Here is an 11,181-nt window from a genome sequence, read left to right on the forward strand (position 1 = left end):
TTCTTATCCATGCCACCGGAACATCCGCCGGCAGCTTCTCTTTGCTGCCGAGCCCAGCTTCCTCTTCTCCTGTCCGAGGCCAGGTCCTTGTTGGGCCTTCGGGCGGTGGAGCATGTGCCCCCGAACCAAAGGGGACGGGGGTTTTACTCCCGTTACTTTTTGGTCCTGAAGAAGACCGGGGACTTACGCCCCATTCTGGACCTCCGGGGGCTCAACAAGTTCCTTGTCCGGGAGAAGTTCCGTATGTTGTCCCTTCCAGTCCTGTACCCTCTATTGGACTCGGGGGACTGGATGTGCTCCCTGGACCTGAGGGAAGCATATACCCATGTTCCGGTGCATCCCGCCTTTCGCCAGTACTTACGGTTCCAGGTGGGGGAATTGCACCTCCAATATCGAGTCCTCCCCTTCGGGCTGGCTTCGTCTCCTCGGGTCTTTATGAAGTATATGGTGGTGGTAGCGGCTGCCCTACGATCCCAGGGGCTGCAGGTCTTCCCCTACCTGTACGATTGGCTGATCAAGGCTTCATCCCAGGAGGGGGTTACCTCAGCGACCCTACAGACTATCATCTTCCTTCAACGTTTGGGGTTCGAGGTAAATTTTCCCAAATCGCAGTTGTGCCCAGCTCAATCCCTTCAGTTTATCGGGGCCGTGCTGGACACGGTTCGCCTTTGTGCATTTCTGCCCTCGTCGAGACTGGAGGCTCTGCTTCGCCTGGCCCGTCAGATTCTGCTGCAGCGCTCCGTCCCTGCACATCGGCTGATGATTCTACTCGGCCACATGGCTTCGACAGTTCATGTCACGCCGTTTGCCCGATTGCGTCTGAGACTCCCTCAGTGGACCTTGGCCTCCCAGTGGCGCCAGGATCGAGACCCGCTCTCCCTTCCTGTAACGGTCACGCCTTCCTTGAGACGATCGCTCCGTTGGTGGACCAACTCTTCCAATCTTTCCGGGGGTTTGCTCTTTCTCATCCCTCCGCAAAGCAAGGTCCTGACCACGGACTCTTCGGAGTACGCGTGGGGGGCTCACCTCGACGGTCTGCGGACTCAAGCGCTATGGTCGGCGAAGGACCGTCGTTGTCACATCAATGTGTTGGAGCTTCGTGCCATTTTTCTGGCAGCCCGAGCCTTCGGTCATCTGCTGCGCAATCAGGTGGTCCTGGTACAGACGGACAACCAAGTGGCGATGTATTATGTAAACAAACAAGGGGGAATGGGCTCTTGGTCCCTGTGCCGGGAAGCCTTGCGCCTTTGGGAATGGGCGACCTCCCAGAACATCTTCCTGCGGGCGGTTTACATTCAGGGGGAGAAGAATTGTCTGACCGACAAACTCAGTCGTCTTCTCCAACCGCACGAGTGGTCGCTAAACTCCCGAGTTCTGCGTGAGGTCTTCGACCGCTGGGGGACGCCTCAGGTGGATCTGTTCGCCTCCCCGGAGACTCACAAACTGCCCCTCTATTGTTCACGAATTTACTCCCAGGACCGTCTCGAGGCAGATGCCTTCCTTTTCGACTGGGGAGGGAGATTCCTTTATGCATTTCCTCCTTTTCCTCTGATCTTGAGGACGTTGGTTCATCTCAAGTCGTCCGGAGCACTATGATTCTCATCGCGCTTCGTTGGCCTCGTCAGCACTGGTTCTCTCTGCTCCTTCAACTCAGTGTCAGAGAGCCTCTACTTCTGCCTGTGTTTCCCTCTCTGCTGTCTCAGAGTCGGGGTTCGCTGTTGCATCCCAATCTCCAGTCTTTACATCTGACGGCTTGGTTCATTTCCCCCTGACTTCGGCGGTCAGGGAGGTGTTGGAAGCCTCGCGAAAAGCCTCTACTCGGCTTTGTTATTCCCAGAAGTGGACCAGATTTTCATCCTGGTGTACCTCGCACCATCTGGATCCAAAGTTGGTTCAGGTGTCCTCGGTTCTGGAGTATTTGTTACATTTGTCTGAGTCTGGCCTGAAGACATCTTCCATCCGGGTACATCTCAGTGCTATTGCTGCTTTCCATCGGCATCTAGAGGGACGTTCTCTCTCTCTTCATCCTCTGGTGGTTCGTTTCATGAGGGGTTTAGTTAATGTTAATCCTCCTCTGAAACCTCCTCCTGTAGTTTGGGATCTGAATGTGGTCTTGGCTCAGCTGATGAAACCTCCCTTTGAGCCAAATGACAAGTCTCTTCCTAAGTTTCTCACTTGGAAGGTGGTCTTTTTACTTGCGCTCACATCTGCTCGTCGAATTAGTGAGCTTCAGGCTTTGGTTGCGGACCCGCCCTTTACTGTGTTCCATCATGACAAGGTGGTTCTTCACACCCATCCAAAATTTCTACCTAAGGTTGTGTCTGATTTCCACCTCAATCAGTCTATTGTCCTTCCAGTGTTCTTTCCGAAGCCCCACTCTCATCCTGGAGAGGCGGCGCTTCACACGCTTGACTGTAAGAGGGCATTGGCTTTTTATCTCCAACGTACCAAGTCTTATCGGAAGGTTCCTCAATTATTTTTGTCCTTTGATCCTAATTGGCCGGGACATCCTATTTCCAAGCGCACCTTGTCCAACTGGCTAGCTGCTTGTATTTCTTTTTGCTACGCTCAGGCTGGTCTCACGCTCCATGGTCGAGTCACGGGGCATAAGGTCAGGGCTATGGCAGCTTCTGTTGCTTTCCTCCGGTCTACTCTTGTGGAGGACATATGTAAAGCTGCCACTTGGTCTTCGGTTCATATGTTCACCTCCCACTACTGTCTGGACTCTTTGTCCAGAAGCGACGGCCGGTTTGGCCAGTCGGTGTTACGTAACCTGTTTTCCTAAATTGCCATCCTCCCACCTGCCCTTTTTTGGTTGGCTTGGAGGTCACCCACATGTGAGAATATCATGCCTGCTTGTCCTGGGATAAAGCACAGTTACTTACCGTAACAGGTGTTATCCAGGGACAGCAGGCATATATTCTCACAACCCGCCCTCCTCCCCGGGGATGGCTTCTTTGCTGGTTATGGAACTGAGGACCACGAGGTGGGGATGCACCCTCTAGTGGGCAAGAAGGCATGCACATGCGTGGTGCAGTGTAGCAAACTTGAAACTTCAATCAAGTTTGCTTGAAAAGCTGTCCGCGCTGGGGTTCCGTAGATGACGTCACCCACATGTGAGAATATATGCCTGCTGTCCCTGGATAACACCTGTTACGGTAAGTAACTGTGCTTTATCTAACCATCTACATCAGTGGTCTCAAACCATTTGCAGGGCCACATTTTGGATTTGGAGGTACTTGGAGGGCCTCAGAAAAAATAGTTAATGTCTTATTAAAGAAATTACAATTTTACATGTGGTAAAACTCTTTATAGTTTATAAATCTTTCCTTTTGGCTAAGTCTTAATAATAATTGTAATTTATAGCTAGAGAGACATACGATCAAGAAACTGTTTTATTTTACTTTTGTGATTATGATAAACATACCGAGGGCCTCAAAATAGTACCTGGTGGGCCGCATGTGGCCCCTGGGCCACGAGTTTGAGACCACTGATCTACACTGATTCAAACAATATTTTTTTTTTTTAATTTTACTTAATTCTATCTTTATTTTTTTTTCATTACTTGTTGGATTATTCATTTCTATCTACATCTCTACCTCTGTCTTTATATTTTATCTTTATTTTTCATAAATTGTTTCTTGAGGTACTTTAGTTAGATTGTGAGCCTTTGGGACAGTTAGGGAATTTCCAAATACCTATCTTATGTATTTATTCATATTCATTGTATCTTTTAATTTCATCATTTTTGTAAACCGCTTAGAAACCTCACGGTTATTAGCGGTATATAAGAATTAAATTAAATTAAATTAAATATAGGACAGCTTTGCTTTGAAGACTTCTTTTTACTCAGAGGGTATATCTCAGAGGTAGTGAACTCCAGTCCTCGAGAGCCGTATTCCAGTTGGGTTTTCAGGATTTCCCCAATGAATATGCATTGAAAGCAGTGCATGCAAATAGATCTCATGCATGTTCATTGGGGAAATCCTGAAAACCTGGCTGGAATACGGCTCTCGAGGACCGGAGTTCCCTACCACTGGTATATCTACTTACTCCTCCAATCAACCTGCTTAGCAGAGCTGCCAAGTTGCTCAGTTTCAGGCCTGCCCTGGTTTTAAACTCACATCCCAGTGTATTGTGGAATTTGTAGTCCCTAATTCTACTCAAAGAAATCAGTACTGAAGGTCCCATACTGCATCATGATGGTATTGTCAGAAATCAGAACTGGGCAACTTGGCCAGCTTTGATGTTGCACTACTTGTTTTGTGGGATCACCAAGAAAGGTCTAGGAAGTCCTGACTTAAAGTTTCTGTACTAATAATATACATTTTAGAGGTGAAACCATGGGGTTGCTGCATATAGATAAATCGGACGAACACATTTCTCACCCCCCACGTTTTTGATGAACACATTTCCCACCCACCTATAGAGATGCCAGTGATATTTACCACCCAAAGAGTGTACCTGAAGATTTCTCAGGTGGTGCATCCAGTTTATAAACCTATAAAGATTTAAGTATAATATTTATCTGCAAATGAATAAAATAAAATTTGCATTTCTGGGGACAGACGAGGCAATATGAGACAATTTCCAAAGGAATTTATTCAGGCAACTAAGCAGTATGAATAAAGGTTTCAGAGCACTTGTATTTGTAGGTTCAGGCAAGGAAAAGGAATGGGATGGTGGAGACAGTACGCCAGAAGATGTGGTCAGATTTCTTCCTGCTGATTGGCCACTTGGCTTAGGAGCCTCACAAGAAAGTAGTGATCAGGATCTGTGCACTTGAACCATGGCTTTAATGAGTGAGAGAAGGGGCTGAAAGAGTGTGAGAACATTCAAATGGGTTTGATACTCCTAATGAGCAAGAAGAGGGACTCAGAGTATGAGAGCTAGAGAGCCTTCAAATGCGCGACACACTCCTAATGAGTGAGACTGGCATCTCTGTGCGTGAAATCATCCAGAAAATTTAATTGTACAAGAGGAAGCAACATCCCAACTTATACTAGGAACTTTGGGCTAGATTCACTTACCTGACTCTCTGTGCCCGACCAATTCACCAAATAAAAAAATTAAAATGAGGCCAATCGGAGGAACGCCCCTCTCCAACCGCACAGATCGCTAGTGTGAGATCCTGACACATGCGCAGACCATCTGCTTTCCCTGTAGAAGGTCTGCGCATGCATTTGGTGTTTGTTTTTGCTAGGGGGGGTGGGTTACTAGCCCCAGCTCTCCTGCTCTGGAAGAGCGATCCCCGGCGGTATCGATTCTCCTGATCTCTGCCGCCCTTCCCCACAGTGCAGCCTCGCTTTAAAACCACGGGCTCACAATGCGGGGAAGGGCAGCAGAGAGCAGGAGAGTCGGGGCAGCAAGAGCAGGGCTCGGCTGGAAGGAGCAATAAGCGTACTCATAAGTGGGTGTCCGGTATACAAGAGTAAGAAGAGAAGTTGCAGAGCCAAGTCACAGAAGGGCAGAGAGCAGAGCGGCAGAGATGGGCTGCAGGGCTGGGATTTCAGGCCGAGGACAGTCGGAAAGGACGTCTGCGACTGGTCCCCAGCAGTCGCTTCTTGTGTTAATCAGCCAGCCCAGTCGGTTTCAAAAATTTCTTTATTGAATAGCGTCCCTTCCTACTTTTTATGCTGTTCCTCTCATTTGCATGCACGGATCAGAATCAGATCGGCACATAGGTAAGTGAATCAGGCCAGAGTAAAATTGGTTCGCAAACCAATCGGTACATGATCGGTTTGCTTAGTGAATCTAGCCTTTTGTCTGCTGGCAGGGCCCACAATTTTTGTGAACACTTAGAAAACAAGCTGTTACATCACCTTATATGTGAAGTCTATAATTAAGCTCTATAGTGTCACTTCTAATCTAATTTAATTCTTACCCCCTCTTCTATGAAACTGCGCTAGCAGTTTCTAGAGCGGGGAGCCACGCTGAATGGCCTGTGCTGCTCCTGACGCTCATTGAGTTCCTATGAGTGTCAGGAGCAACGTGGGCCATTCAGCGCGGCTATCTGTGCTCTCTCTGCGCTAAAAACCGCTAGTGCGGTTTCGTAGAAGAGGGGGTTAGTCTTATATACCGAATCATCTCCTAAAAATAGGAGCTTGATTTGGTTTACCTAATTAGATCACAAAGAAAGATTCATTAACATTAATTGGTGCTGTAGCCTAGAAAGCGATGAAACGTGGTTTTTAAGGTTTTGCAAAAGATCTGAAGAGATAAACATGATCTAATTTGAGGAGGTAGTCCATTCCATATCACAGTTAGTAGGTATGGAAAGGAGTGTGAAATTTTACTAATAGACTTGCAATGATGGAAAAGAGAGTTGTTCTCTTGCCCGAAGATCTCATGGTGTTTAGAGATGAAGACATCAAAGGAACAAATAGTCCATGTAAATTTTTAAAGACTATACAGGTACATTTAAATTAAACTCTCAATTGAAACGGAAGCCAATGTAATTTCCTCAACAGAGGTGACACATGATCACATTTTTTCTTTCCAAAAATCAGTCTGGCTGCAGCATTTTGAATCAATTGCAGCCGTTTCTCATTTCCTTTGCTTAATCTCACATAAATGGAATTATAGTAATCCAGCTGTTCCAAGATAATGGTTTGAACCAATACTGCAAAATGATCTTGATAGAACAGATGATGAACTTTTCTCAGTGTGCAAAGACTAAAGAAACATTTATGGATAAGATTATTTATCTGGCATTGAAAAGAGTGATAAGAATCCAAAACAACATCCAATACTCTAGAACAGTGGTTCCCAACCCTGTCCTGGAGGAACACCAGGCCAATTGGGTTTTCAGGCTAGCCCTAATGAATATGCATGAAGCAAATTTGCATGCCTATCACTTCCATCATATGCAAATCTCTCTCATGCATATTCATTAGGGCTAGCCTGAAAACCCGATTGGCCTGGTGTTCCTTCAGGACAGGGTTGGGAATCACTGCTCTAGAACAGTGGTTCTTAACCTGGGTTCGACCGAACCCCAGGGGTTCGGTGAGTCAGTCTCGCGGGTTCGGCGGAGGTCAAAACACACCTCCGACTCATATAGTGCTTCGGTCACGTTCAGTCATCTATCAGTTATTCAGTGATTTTGATCAAGACTGATCGTGTACTCGGTTTCTTGATCTATCAATCTGTAACTAACGCCTTATATACATCAATCAATTCCTGATCAAAATTTGTGATTTAACTGATAGATGATTGAACGTGACCGAAGCGCTTATGATTCGTGATGATACGCCCCGCTTGTCCATAATTGGCTGCAGGTGATCACGCAACATCGCTTGGCCTATCTGTGCTTCAGGGGATTTGATGTGCACAGTAGTCAAATTGTAACTGTTGTGATGGTACGTCGTGTGATACCTATCTTAATATTTTAATCCCTTACTAACTATGTCAAGCAAAATACGAAAGTGGTCGGACGAATATGTACAATATGGATTCATATGTATAACGGAACGTGATGGGAGTCAGCGTCCTAATTGTATGATTTGCAATGCCAAGTTGAGTAATTCTAGTCTAGCTCCGTCAAAACTAAGGGAATAAAGAAGGGTTTGGTGAACACGCATATGAAACTGGTGGGGTTCAGTACCTCCAACAAGGTTAAGAACCACTGCTCTAGAAGATGACTCGATATGCAAAATATCAGCGGAATTAAGGATAACTGAAGATGGCAAATTACCAATTTGTGGGCCAAACCTTCTTTCCTAATACTGACATAAAGCTTCAAATTGCTTGAAAAAAGGCCACTGCAGCTGAAGCCACAAAGCTTCATCACAACATGCACACGATTGAAATCTATTCAACTATGCCAATGGACATTCCACCAAATTGTTCAATGACTGCTAATTAAAACTGCTCAGAAAACAGAGGATCAAATTCCCAGTCATTATGTTTCTGCTGTGATAGAAATCGCACATCAGATTTGTGTCAATTCAAGGATGCTGAATGCCACTATTTAAAGAAAGACTGTCACTTCAAGTGTGTCCATGAGATTCTAAAACATCAAAGAGATGCCACATGAATAGTCACAAACCACGCCCCAGCACCCTGAAGTTGTGGGATCAAATCCCAGAGCTACTCCTTATAACCTTGGGCAAATCACTTAATCTTCCATTGCTCCAGGTTCAAAATAAGTACCTGTATATATATATAAACTGCTTTGAATGTGTATCTACAAAAAGGCGATAAACAGGTCCTATTCCCTTTCCCCTTTCATGAAGGTCATCAAGCCAAAGGAAAGACCGAAGCATCCAGTGAAGCACCATGTAAAATGAAAGTGGATTCAGGTAGTACATTCATCATTATCTCAAAAGAGACATAGCAAGCACACAACATAAAAACATAAGAATTGCCATACTGGGACAGCCTGAAGGTTCATCAAGCCCAGTATCCTATTTCCAACAGTAGCCAACCAGGCCCCAATTACCTAGCTAGATCACAAGTAGTAAAACAGATTTTATGCTGCTTATCCTGCTCTTGAGATTAACCTAAATTGCACCTATCAACTATCAGTGTTTAGTAATTAACAGAACAGGGTGAACATTTCAGGCACTTGAATTGTGAACATCCAGTTCAGCATATCCCACATTTACTGCTTCTGCTGGTCTCAAGTAAATCCTGAACAACCCTCCTGGGAAGAGAGCGGCTTGAAGCACTTTGAATTCAATTGTTATGAGTTCTTTAGCATCAGAAGGATCTAATTAAGTTTGCATGTAACACACTGTTAATTATAGAATGGCATTAACCTGTATTTAGAATATTGGTGCACTCTATCACTATAGCTTCCCAGCCAGGGCCAGCCCAAGGGTATCCTACAACCTATGAAACTTCAGACATATGTCCTGCCACCCCACCCCAAGGGTGTCTTAAAGTCTCTTATTGGCTCCCTCATAATCCAGCGTCTCCCTTTTCTTTCTTATCCCCCCCCCCCAAGTCCAGCAATCTCCCGTTCTTCCTACCCCCATAATCCAACATTTCCCCATTTCTTCCTACCCCTACATCTAGCCTTTCCCTTCCTAATGCCCCCATAATCCAGCATCTCTTCTTTCCTTCTCTACTCCCTATAATTTAGCATCCCTCTTTCTCTTCCTACCTCACATAATCCAGCATCTTTCATTCCTTCTTACCTCCATAATCCAGCATCTTCCCTTTCCTTCCCTAAACCCTGTAATCCAGAAACTCCCCTTTCCTTCCTCCCCACATAATTCAGCATGTTCCCTTTCCTTCCTACTTCCCCCCCCCCCCAATCCAGCATCTTGCCTTCCATTTCTACCCCTTCATAATCCAGTATCTCCCATTTTCCTTCCCTTATAATTTAGTATCTCTCCTTTCCTTTTCCTTCCTACCCCCAATAATCCAGCATTTACTCTTTCCCTTTCTATGCCCTCATAATCCATCATCTCTCCTTCCCTACATTGTTTTCCCCTTCGTATCCACTGTCCAGCTTCTCCCCCTCTTTCCTTCTTGCTGCTAGGACTGCACTGTTTCTGGTGCTGTACTTCTTACAGGACTGAAAGGATTTAGTGCCAGTGAGGGCTCTTAACCACAGGCCTAAGCATGAGTGCTGCCATATCCCACTCTCGCTCTGATGTATGACTTCCTGTTATCATGGGAGGGGGACTTGGCAGGAGTGTGAGCCTTTGGTTAATGACCCCCCTGGTGCCCTCGTTCTGTCTGGGCCAAAGAGACAATCCAGGAGAAAGATGCCTCATTCTCTTTCCCCTGAGAATATTTCTGGTCTACCCGCAACAGGTTCACAACATACCCCCCTTCTAAAATATGGGTGCTGAGGCTTTTGTATGTGTAAATCACAGTTTTCTAAAACAGCTGTTTACACGGGAAGGGCTTTCATACAGCTAAATGCCGCTATGTGCATGTGTAAACATAAGAACATGCCTCTGCTGGGTCAGACCTGAGGTCCCTCATGCCCAGCAGTCCGCTCACGCGGTGGCCCAACAGGTCCAGGACCTGTGCAGTAATCCTCTATCTATCTATCCCCTTTTCCAGCAGGAAATTGTCCAACCCTTTCTTAAACCCCTGTACCGTACTCTGCCCTATTAAGTCCTCTGGAAGCGTATTCCAGGTGTCCACCACACGTTGGGTAAAGAAGAACTTCTTAGCATTCATTTTGAATCTGTCCCCTTTCAACTTTTCTGAATGCCCTCTTGTTCTTTTATTTTTTGAAAGTTTGAAGAATCTGTCCCTCTCCACTCTCTCTATGCTCTTCATGATCTTGTAAGTCTCTATCATATCCCCTCTAAGTCTCCTCTTCTCCAGGGAAAAGAGACCCAGTTTCTCCAATCTCTCAGCGTATGAAAGGTTTTCCATCCCTTTTATCAGACGTGTTGCTCTTCTCTAAACCCTCTCGAGTAACGCCATATCCTTCTTAAGGTACAGCGACCAATATTGGACGCAGTACTCCAGATGCGGACGCACCATCGCCTGATACAACGGCAGGATAACTTCTTTAGTTTTGATTGTAATACCCTTCTTGATTATACCTAGCATTCTATTCGCTCTCTTAGCGGCCACTGCGCACTGTGCCGTCGGCTTCATTGTCATGTCCACCATTACCCTCAAGTCCCTTTCTTTGGTACTCTCATTCAGTAACATCCCTCCCATCGTATAGATGTACCTCGGGTTTCTGCTTCCCACATGTAATACTTTACATTTCTCAACGTTGAACTTCATCTGCCATCTCATCGCCCATTCCCCTAGTTCAGGGGTGTCCAATGTCGGTCCTCGAGGGCCGCAATCCAGTCGGGTTTTCAGGATTTCCCCAATGAATATGCATGAGATCTATTAGCATACAATGAAAGCAGTGCATGCAAATAGACCTCATGTATATTCATTGGGGAAATCCTGAAAATCCGACTGGACTGCGGCCCTCGAGGACCGACATTGGACACCCTTGCCCTAGTTTATTCAAGTCCCTTTGCAATTCTTCGCAGTCCTCTTTAGTCCGAGCTCCACTAAATAGTTTGGTGTCGTCCGCAAATTTTATTATCTCACACTTCGTCCCTGTTTCTAGATCATTTATGAATATATTAAATAGCAGCGGCCCGAACACTGAGCCCTGCGGAACACCACTCGTGACCTTCCTCCAGTCCGAGTAGTGGCCCTTCACCCCTACCCTCTGTTTCCTACCGCCAACCAGTTTCTGATCCA

This window comes from Geotrypetes seraphini, chromosome 11 (genome assembly GCF_902459505.1).
Source record: "Geotrypetes seraphini chromosome 11, aGeoSer1.1, whole genome shotgun sequence".
NCBI lineage: Eukaryota > Metazoa > Chordata > Amphibia > Gymnophiona > Dermophiidae > Geotrypetes > Geotrypetes seraphini.